We start from the raw sequence: 11,634 nt of genomic DNA on the forward strand, positions 1-11,634 counted from the left end.
CAAGACAGCCCCAGCGATCAGCACCAGCGACGCTGGTTTCTAATGTAAACGTCGGGTATCCAGGAGCTGCACGGCTCCTGGATACCCGCTGTTTACCTTGGAAACCGGCGTACACGCTAGTTTCCAAGGTAAACTTCGGGTATCTTAAGAGCCGTGCGACTCCTGTATACCCGATGTTTACCTTGGAAACCAGTGTGTACTCTGGTTTCCAAGGTAAACAGCGGGTATCCAGGAGTTGCGCGGCTCCTGGATACCCGATGTTTACATTAGAAACCAGCGTCTCTGATCGCTGGTCTCTCGCTGCCACACGGAGCGATGCGTGCTGGGCAGCGGGAGACCAGCGATCGAAAAACTGCCAAGGCCGATGCTGCACGATCAGCGATAACCGGCAGGGGGGCCTGTTGCTGATCCCCGTCACACACGGCGAGATCGCTGTGGCGTCACAAAATCGTCGATCTCGCTAGCGAGATCGCTGTGTGTGACTGGGCCTTTACAGACACTTCTCCATTATTAAGCCGTGGGCTTGATGTCACCTTACAATGCAAAGGTGACATCATCACCCTACAGGGCAAGTGGGAAGAGCTAGGTAAAGTGCCACAATTGGCGCGTCTTTGGATGCGCCAATTGTAGGACGGCTGCAGGCTGCTATTTTTAGGCTGGCGAGGGCCAAAATCCATGGGCCTTGCAAGCCTGAGAATTCCAGGCCACAGCTGTCTGCTTTTTCCTTGGCTGGTTAACAAATATAGGGTGACCTCACGCCATTTTTTCTTTTTCGTGGAGGGGATCCCACTATTTTTGCTAACCTTCCAAAGTAAGCAGATTGATGCGGCCTGGTATTATCAGGGTGGTAAGGTTCATAGATATTGGTTTCTTACCAGCCTGAAATGCCAGTCCCAGTAGTCGCCTTTACTCTGGCTGGTTAACAAATATAGGGGGACCTCACGCCATTTTTTTTTTCCAATTATTAAAAAGGAGGGGATCTGGGCTTTCCTCCACTTCCAGTGTCATATACTTCCAGCTGTGTCACAGGATACATCATTATTTAAATTAGTACACATATGTAGTAATACTTAATATGCATGTTACTAGAAAGATAATGTGGTTTTACTGCATCTATTGAAAGAGTATGGGTAATGTACGTAACATAACATGTAACAACGCTACATAAATTGACATGCTGTGGTCTGGAAAGATGCGCCGCATGGGTGAGCCGTAAGCATTGGTGCATGCATAGTGGGCATGGGATTTCTTGAAAGCCCATCCACTATGCTGTAACATCTAGTCCAAACTCCAGTCTTCGCAGATTCCAACAGGTCATGTTTTCAGGATTTCCTTAGTGTTTCACAGGTGATGGAAGTATCATCAAGGCATCAGGAATTCTCTCACATATGTAACACTATGGAAATCCTGAAAACACGACCTGTTGGGTTCAGCGAGGACTGGAGTTTGGGAACCACTGATCTGGTTGCTGTGGGTTTGATGCTGTGGATGTACGTAGTATCCAACCTGCAGCATTTACTGACCGTGAGAACATACCCCAATATATTTGCAAACAGGAAAATTTTTTTTTTCCCCTTCCCAGAAGCCAACTTTCAATTACCTTTATTTCAAGTGACAAAATGCAGTTGAACTGCTTGTGACCTCAGATGCAGATTTCACCTGCGTCAAATCCTGAGCAAATAATGAGCCATTCCTGATCGTGTGCACATACCATGAGAGCAGAAGCGACTGATAAAAGTATTCATCAGCTGACTCCTGCACTGTAAATAAAAAAAAAAAAAAAAAAATCCTGTATGGGTTCTACGTATTTTTGATAACCAGCCAGGCAAAACTCACAGCTGGAGGCTGCAGCTGTCAGCTTCAGCAAGGCTGGTTATCAAGACTAGAAAGGTCCCCATGCTGTATTTTTTTATTTAAATAAATAATTTTAAAAAAACGGCATGGGGTGTCTCCCCCCTTCGTTTTTGACAATCATCCTTGCTAAAGCAGACAGCTGGCGGCTGGTATTCTCAGGATAAGGCGCCATGGATATTGGGGCCCCCCCAGCCTAACAATTGCAGCCCGCAGCAGCCCAGAAAAGGCGCATCTATTAGATTTGCTAATTCTGGCGCTTTGCCCGTCTCTCACACTTGCCCTGTAACGGTGGCAAGTGGGGTTAATATTCGTGGGGTTGATGTCACCTTTTTATTTTCTGGTCACATCAAGCCAACGGCTTAGTAATGGGATGTCTACAAGACGCCTATCCATGACTAATCCTATAGTTGTATGGTAAATATAGACATAGCCAGAATAAAGTCTTTGACATAAAACAAAGCACACTTTTATTTTTTTATTTAATAATTTCAAACACGGTTATACTCCCCTAATTCCACTGAAGCCCTCGGCTCCTGTAATAAAACAAAAATAAAAGACAACAATGTCCCTCGCGTCTGTGGTTCTGTTCCACGCTGTCATCCATTTCTGGGGGATAAACAGTTTTCAACCTGAACGGTGCCAAGATGCAGCCATGCAGGCTGAGACCCACTGGTGACTGAATTGCTGTGAGCGTGGTGACCAGTGGTGATGTCATCGAGGTTACCTCTTATCACTGAGGCTGCGTCCCAGCCGGGCTGTACTGCAGTGACATTGGTGAGATCCCTGCTAGCACTGTGAGGAAGCTGTGATGCTGTCATTGGGGTTGGTCAGGGGCGTCTCAACCTTCCCTTCCCCCTTTCAAGCGGTCCGGGGTCGACATCTCTTGGTAAAGGTCTCGGCCAGCCTGTGCACCATCTGCTATACTGCAACATTGCTGGTTGCGATGCCACTTCCCTCCATTGTGGGCTCTCGGGATTACCACCTCTCCCGGTTCTGGTATATGGAGGTGAAGGTAATGAGGAAGGAAGGGGTGAAGCTATGGAATGGTGTGGAGGCAGCACAGGAAAGTGATAATAGCCTCATGCCGATGCTGGGCCTAGGGCCTTGTGCTGATGTTTTCCTTCACGTATGGAAGCTAGGCCGCATCTCTGGGCTATGTCTCATGATTTGATTACAGTTAGTCACATGTCATGGCTACATAGGGCCTCATTATTGGGATTCATAGTTTAAATTGGGCCGAGCATGTTTGTCCTCATTTTGTGGTTGAATAATCAGATGTTTTCCACTAGACCTGTATCTGTCTACTCCATCTGTAGGAGCGCACGTGGTGTTAAAGAAGTTGTCCACTACTTGGACAACTTGTCATACCCCATGCTTGGCCCCTGTAATCTAAAGTTATACTCCACTCCCGTGCTGGCGCTGTTCCCGTGGCGTTGGCACTCGCTCGCCCCTGGGCTCTTTTGCTGCTATTGGGACACGTGACCCGGCGCCAAATCGGCACTGGTGTCACTGTCCCTGCCTCCTGTTGAATTGAAGAGTAAGTGAGAGCACCTGCAGCCCGGACTTATTGTTCAATTTGTCCAAAAGCAGGGACAGGGATGCTGGCACTGATTGGGCTCCGGGGTCACATGTAACAACAATCGCACAATAGCCCCGGGACCCTGAGTGCTGACACTGCTGGAACGGCACCAGTATGAGAGGTGAGTATAGTGTTTTTTTTTTTTTTGTTTTTTTTTTTTAAATCGGGGCCAAACATTTAGCTCAAGAAGGGGTTATCAAAGTAGTCGGCAACCTCCTTAATACAGCACATTATCTCTGTGATGTCTACCCTTCAGCTGCGCCTCATTAATTGGCTCCTTCAGGTGGTGCTAGTGTGACAATTGAGATGTACCACTCACTTCTGATGGATTACTCTCTTAAATGTAAGTCTGAGTCTGGTCTCGCTCCTTCAAGCATGGCCCTAGTCTGTGCCTCACAATGCCTATGGGCCCATCGTGCTTTGTGCCTCGTGGCTTCATGCCGTGTCACTGGCTGTGTACGTTGTTCTTCTGACTTTGTGTCTTGTACCTCTGTCCTCATGCATCTGGGCTCGCACTTCACACTTAGTGTCTCTAGCCTTGACTCCTGTTAGAGAGTCCTCATGTTTCTGGATCCTGCTTTCTTTTGTCTCAATCTTTGCAATTTGGCTTAGCTAAAGGGGCAACTGTGCTTGGATTAGCCTAGTATTTCTTCTGTTTCAGAGCAGAGTCTCAATTCCGCTACTGTCCATGCTCTGCTAGTCAGATTTCACCCTTAATTGCTAAAGTTGGGACACTTTCGTAATTATGGTTGAAGGCAGACCTACAGCAGTGTTCAAAATAATAGCAGTGTGTTCAAAAACATGAATTAATCACAATCTTTAGACTAGTTTTTATTTTCATGCATTGGGAAGATTGCACACTGTTTTTAAATCAAAATATGAAGAGAAATGTTTATAACTTTTAACCACTTTACAGAAAAAACAAAAAATGCACATTAGGCCATTCTAAAAAAAACAGCAGTGTCTGCATTTGTCTTTACAAACTCACAATATGTTCTTCTTTCCTGTGAACCACTAACCTAATATTTAGTTGTATACCCACAGTTTTTTAGAACTGCTTCACATCTATGTTGCATAGAGTCAACCAACTTCTGGCATCGGTCAAGTTATTCCAGCCCAGGATGCTTTGACTACATCCCACAACTTTTTGGCATTTGTTGGCTTTGCCTCAGAAGCAGAATTTTTGATGTCCCCCCACAAGTGTTCTATCGGGTTGAGATCCGAGGATTAGGCTGGTCACTCCATAACCTCAATTTTGTTAGACTGAAACCAAGATTTTGCTTGTTGAATGGTGTGTTTAGGGTTGTCTTGTTGAAACACCCATTTCAAGGTCCTGTTACATTTAGCGATGCACCAGCAATCTCGACCACGATATGACCCTGTCAGGATCACTGGTGCATTGCTAAATGGTCGCTAGTGAGCTGCCAAACAGATCTCACCAGCGATGCTCAGCGGTCGTTACCTGTCAGATGCGGCGATGACTATGTCTTCCGCCCGCGTCCATGGCTCGCTCGTCGGCGCCAGCAGGAAGCTGACGACGAGAAATGGGCCAGGACGATCTTGCGCGATCACTGATTTCCAGCGGGGGGGCAGTCGGAGGTGAGTGTCACATGTAGCGATATCGCTGCTGCGTCACAAAATCGGTGATGCGCTAGCGATATCGCTATGTGTAAAAGGCCCTTAAGGCAACATGACCTCTTCAAGTATTTTAACATATGCAAACTGGTCCATGATCCCTGGTATTCAGTAAATAGGTCTGGCACCATAGTAAGAGAAACATGCCCAAATCATGATGCTTGCACCACCATGCTTCACAGTCTTCAGAGTGTACTGTGGCTGAAAGCAGAGTTTGGGGGTCAGCTGACGGACTGTCTGCAGCCCTTTGATCCAAAAAGAACAATTTTATTTTCATCAGTCCATAAAATGTTTCTCCATTTCTCTTTAGGCCAGGTGATGTGTTCTTTGGCATATTGTATCTGCTTCAGTACATGTCTTTTTTTATATATATATAACAGTGAGACTTTGGGGGACTTCTTGCATAGAGATTAGCTTCACACAGGCATCTCCTAACAATCACAGTACTCACTGGTAACTTGAGACTGACTTTGATCATCCTAGAGGATTTTAAAGCATTGGAGATCATTTTAGCTGAACAGCCGATCATTTTCTGCACTTCTTTATAAGTTTTACCCTCTCCAATAAACTTTTTAATCAAAGTATGCTGTTCTTCTAACCAATGTCTCGGACGACCCATATTCCTCAGGCTTTCAAGTAGAAATGTACGTACAACATGTCCTGGCTTCACCCTTCCATAGGAGCCACATGATTCACACCTGAATCTTCACAGAGTGATTGGCCTCACTAATAGAACTACACACTGCTATTATATTGAACACCCCCTTTCAATTAATTATTCTAATACACAGACTCAAAAACATGCAGATCATGAATGCGGAGTCTGAGGATTTTCTTAGAATCTACTGCACCAACTGGTAAATTGACATGTGGTAATATAATTTGTACCAAAAACCGTGATTAATCTGGTTAGTCATATTGGAATGCTATTATTTTGAACACTACTGTATGGCTGTACAGCATAGCTTAGCCACACGGCGAGACTCGGGAGGGACGGAGCGCTATTTGCCTCCTGGAGCGCAGATTTTCTTTGAATAGTTTGCAGATTCCATATACAGAGCCCTTAAGTGCTGGAGAAAAGTAGAATTCCACCTCAAGTGACCCCATTTTGGAAATGATACCCGCTTGGGAATTTATCTACAAGTGTAGTGATGATTTTGTCTCTGTTCCAGAAACAAATATTAGTGGATGCTGCCAAGTGAAAATTGCAAACTGCAATTGTAGTGAGTGACTAGTACATTATGCCCAGCTCATGCTTCTGGAGACGCGCACCCGTAAAATTAGGCGGGCTCTCATCTCTACAGAAATACCAAACGTGGGCGCTAAATGTGGTTTAGACACACTGGTGCTTAGAACGGAGGGGGCATTTGGATTTAAGAGCGCATAATTTGCTGAATTTTTTTTTTTTGGGGGGGGGGGGGGGGGTCGAGGGCCATATCGCTTTTCCAGAGCCTATGTACTACCACTAACATAGTAACATAGTTTTGAAGGCTAAAGGAAGACCTTATGTCCATCTAGTTCAGCCTATTTTTAGTTCAGCTGTTCTGCATTGTTGATCCTGGGGAAGGCAAAAAACCCACAGAGTAGAAGCCAATTTTCTCCATAGGGAAAAAAATTCCTTCCCCTAAGCTGGGTCAACCATCTACATATAATATTCTGTTATTCGTAACCTTCTACACTGTTACAAGAAAAGCATCCATTCCTTTCTTAAATTCATTCAGTGAGTTGGCCATCACCACTTCCTCAGGAAGAGAATTCCAGAGCCTCACTGCTCTTACCGTGAAGAACCCTCTTCTATGCTGGTGCAGAAATTGGCTTTCCTCCAAACGAAGAGAATGCCCCCTTGTTCTTGTCACAGTCCTTGGTACAAACAGTTCATTGGAGAGATCTCTGTATTGCCCTCTGATATACTTGTACATATATATTAGGTCTCCCCTACGTCTTCTCTTTTCTAGAGTAAATAGACCTAATTTTGATAACCTTTCTGGGTATTGTAGTGAACCAACTCCATTTATCATTTTAGTAGCCCGCCTTTGATCCCTTTCAAGTTCAGTAATGTCTTTCTTGAGCACCGGCGTCCAAAATTGCACATAATACTCCAAGTGTGGTCTGACGAGTGATTTGTACAGAGGGAGAATTATGTTTTCATCTCGTGTCCCCAGACCTCTTCTAATGCATCTCATGACCCTATTTGCTTTGGTGGCAGCTGCCTGACACTGGGCACTCCAATTTAGCTTCTTATTGACTAAGATGCCTAAGTCTTTTTCCATGTCTGATTTCCCCAGCAGTTTCCCATTTAGTAAGTAATTGTAGCATCTGTTTCTCCTTCCCATGTGCATAACCTTACACTTATCTGTAGTAGCATGTAAGCCCCCTATATTTCTGGCAACAGATGACAGATCTGAGTGGGGACTTGCTTTTATTGTGGATTGCATTGAAGCTTTTATTGGGAACATTTTACATAACATTTAGTATCACATTAATCCGGCGCTCTACGCTGAGCACTTTATGGTTTCCATCTAAATCTCAGAGTGACATGATTCAGATGAAACCCCCGAGGGCTCCATTCACTATAATGAGGCAGCAGAGTTACTCTGGACGCTATTTTGCCTCTGTTCAGCGGTGTCCTTTTCAGATGTGCACAAAACTGTGGTCGACGGTGCTTTTCTACACACCTAATAAGACGGGCACCGCCAGATCATAGGCCAGACGGCGTCCACAGTGCCTCCACCTGCCTCATCATAGGGAACCTTCTGATGGGGGTTGAATCCCATATTTCAAAAGAAACTTACATGGAAATCCCGGTGTAAGCGCACAGCCTTACTGTGATCTTTGGGAGGCAGAATGAATAAATAAACAGCAGGTGCAGAATTGGTTTTATTTATTTTTTACGCTGTTCCTCATGCGGTATAAGTGATTAGGTGACTTTATTCTTCGGGTCGGTGCGATTACAGCGATACCAGATTCATATTGGGTTTTTATGTTTGGCTGGTATCACACACTAAAAGAGGCTTTTTATTGCAAAAACACATTGCAATATTTAGACAGCTATGATTTTTCCATATTTCCCTTTCAGAGTTATGAGAGGGCTTGTTTTTTGTATGGGAGGGGTTGACGTTTTTATTGGTATCATTTTCAGGCACATGACATTTTTTGATTGCTTTCTATTCTGTTTTTGGGAGGTAGAATAAACAAAAACCAACAATTCAGGAATTGTTTTTTTGTTTTTGTTTTTTTAATATTGTTCCGTGTGTGGTAATATTGATAAGGCAGCTTTATTATTCAGGTCAGTATGATTACGGCGATACCCCATTTATATATTTTTTTTATATTTTGGTTCTTTTACACAATAAAAAATATTTTATAAAAAATTATTTTGGAATTCCTTTATTCTGAGAGCTATAACTTCTTTATTTTTCCGCTGACAGAAATTTGTTGCAGCTTGTTTTTTGTGGGACAAGATGACGTTTTCAGTGTTACCATTTTTATTTACATTTGTCTTTTTGATCGCGTTTTATTGCACTTTTTGTTCTGTGGTATGATGATGAAGCATAGTTTTTTGCCTTGCTTTTTATTTATTTTTTTACGGTGTTTACTGACGGGGTTAATTAGTGGGATAGTTTTATAGGTCAGGTCATTTGGAACGCGGTGACCAAATATGTGTACTTTTTTTTTCTTTACATAAATGTTTTTAGTGGCATAATTTTTTTTATTCTTTATTTGAGGATTTTTTATATATATATTTTTCCACTTTGTAATAACTTTTTTTTTTTACTTTTTACATATATGATGCTCCAGTGCATTGCAGGGCATCGAAACAGCATCTGACAGGCAGGGGAGGAGTCGTGTCAGCTCACAGGCCACCTTCCCTGAAGGACCCCGCGACCATCTTGCCCCCGGGCGGTCACTACTGAGACCATCAGCACAACGAGATCGCATTGCTTTATGCTGATGGAAGCACACAGGAAACCCACTCCCTGTGCGATGCCACATGATGTCGCTGTCACTAGCACCGTTGGTGGGTGTTCCTGCAGGGTGTCAGCTCTCACATAGAGCAGACACCCGCAACCGAACACCGCAGCAATCGCTGCACAGTACATATACTTCTCTTTGTGGGAACGCAGCTCCCACAGAGCAGTAAATGTACGCCGAGTGTCGGGAAAGGGTTAATTGTTACAATGTTTTTATTTATGCTAGGAGCATTAAATGGGTTGTCCAAATGCGTGATGAGCCTGCAGTCATTCTATGACACTGCAGATTTCTGAAGTCTCATGACACACTGTCAAGATTCTCTGGGGCCGGCAGTGAGAGTGGGAGGTCACAAAACCGCAAGTATGTGATTTACATACATGTGGACACGTGCCCACTGGAGATGTATGCCTCACTCAATGAAAATGAATTGAGCTAGGCTGGACACATCTAGTCAGAATGTGGCTAGACGTATATACTGTAGATCGCATACTTGTGTACACATGACCGGCCACTCTTGCCACCCGCAAGGGAAAATCCTAAAAGTGTGCAGTGCCCGCTCTGTGAGAATTCAAAAGCCTTCAGTAACCTAGAGTGACTGCAGACTTTCATTTCAAACCTGGGCAAGCCTGCTAATTATAAAATGAAGCACTGAAGCATGCTAAACCTAACAGTGTGTAATATATTCACTGTCAAGATTCAGCTCTGCTTGATGGTTCCAGCCACTTCACTCATGTGATTTTCATACTTACCTTCCTGTGGCAACTAGCTTTTAAAGAGAACAGTTGGCGATGCCTGACTAAGGGCACACTCCCACTTGCGATTAAATCGGATTAATGCATTCTTATTAAAAATTGGATTGCATTTGTACCAATTTAATCCTATGCATGTGTTCTCAGTGGTGTATTTTTCCCTGCTCCGATCGGATCACAATCATACGGGAAAAAAATGCAGTCTATGGGTGTATGTGAAACATTGCACTGCACTCGTATATCACCTGAGTGCAGTGCTATTCCCGCAGACATTGGTAATAGAGGACATGGAGAAATACATTTCTCAGTCTTCTCCTCCGCCACTGTGTTCAGATTTTTTGATGCGAGATGATCGGAGCACAGAGCATTGACACACAGCTCCCACTCGAGGTGATGGTGTCACGGACCAAGATGAATTCTTTCCCCGGGTGCTGGAAAACCTAGATACACCTCTGGGCTGAAGAGCAGTACAAGATGTCTGCAGACAACAGTGAAGCATGATGGAGGTTCCTTGTGAGTTTGGGACTGTATTTCAGCAAATGGAGCTGTGGTTTTGGTCAGGATTAATCGTGTCTTCAATGCTGAGATACATAGGCAGATACTTATCCATCTCTTTTTATCTGGTTTCAGGTGTAATTTTCATTTTTCCCCACACCTGTTATTTGCCACAGGTGAGTTTGAACGAGCATCACATGCTTGAAACCAGGGTTGGACTGGCCCATTGGAGAACCGAAGGATTCTCCGGTGAGCCCAGGCTTTAATAGCGAGCAGCAGGGCAAGCCTCAGCACCCGGACAAGTGCCTGGGACCTGAGCAGGTGGGGGACCCACTCGCCGTTGGGGACACCAGCACACTATGGGGGCCCGATGCCTGTGCCAGTGCCCATGAGTGGGCCCCCTCTCGCCGTAGGGGACACCAGCGCACTATGGAGCCCGGTGCTTGTGCCAGTGCCCACGATTGGGCCCCCACCGCTTGATCAGGACTCCGGCACTTGCGATACTTACCTCTCCCAGCTCCACCGCTGCTGCGTCTTTCGCGTCTTCTGACTGTGACTTTCAGGTCAGAGGGCGTGATGACGTCACATCTGTGCGCCCTCTGCCAGAACAGTTATATATCACTTGTTATACTGTATGGAGCATTATATGGGGTCCATTCTGTATGGAGGAATAGATGGGGCCTATTATATAGTGTATGGAGCAATATATGGGGCCTATTTTGTTCTGTATGGGGCAATATATGGGGCTCATTATTCTGTATGGAGCAATATATGTGGCTCAGAATTCTGTTTGGAGCATTATATGGGGCCCATTATACAGTATGGAGCAATAGATGGGGTCCATTATTCTGTATTGAGCAATATATGTGGCCTATTATATACTGTATGGAGCAATATATGGGACTCATTCTCTATGGAGCAATATATGTGGCCCGTTATACTGTATGGAGCAATATATGAGGCTCATTATTCTGTATGGAGCAATATATGTGGTTCGTTATACTGTATGGAGCAATATATGGGGCTCCTTATACTGTATGGAGCAAAATGTGTGGCACATACTCTGTAACGAATGGAAGCGGAGGCAGATGGTGAAGTTCACATTCGTTTTTATTTTTTAAGTGGTACCATCTGGACCATGGTCTGGGGGGCTCCGAAGGGGGCATGACTAGTGAGCCCCGGGTACCCATAATAAAGCCTCTCAGGCAGGGTCAGAATGGAATACCCGGAGGACACATGTGCTACCCCCACTTAGACCCTGAACACGTGGCAGCTGTCCCAGCGGGACCAAAAGGGATAACAAAAGTTACAGCAGAGTCCGTAATGCGCTGGGTCCTGGATCCGGTTAGG

Source organism: Dendrobates tinctorius, unplaced genomic scaffold, assembly GCF_039654945.1.
Source record: "Dendrobates tinctorius isolate UK_male_01 unplaced genomic scaffold, ASM3965494v1 ptg000011l, whole genome shotgun sequence".
Taxonomy (NCBI): domain Eukaryota; kingdom Metazoa; phylum Chordata; class Amphibia; order Anura; family Dendrobatidae; genus Dendrobates; species Dendrobates tinctorius.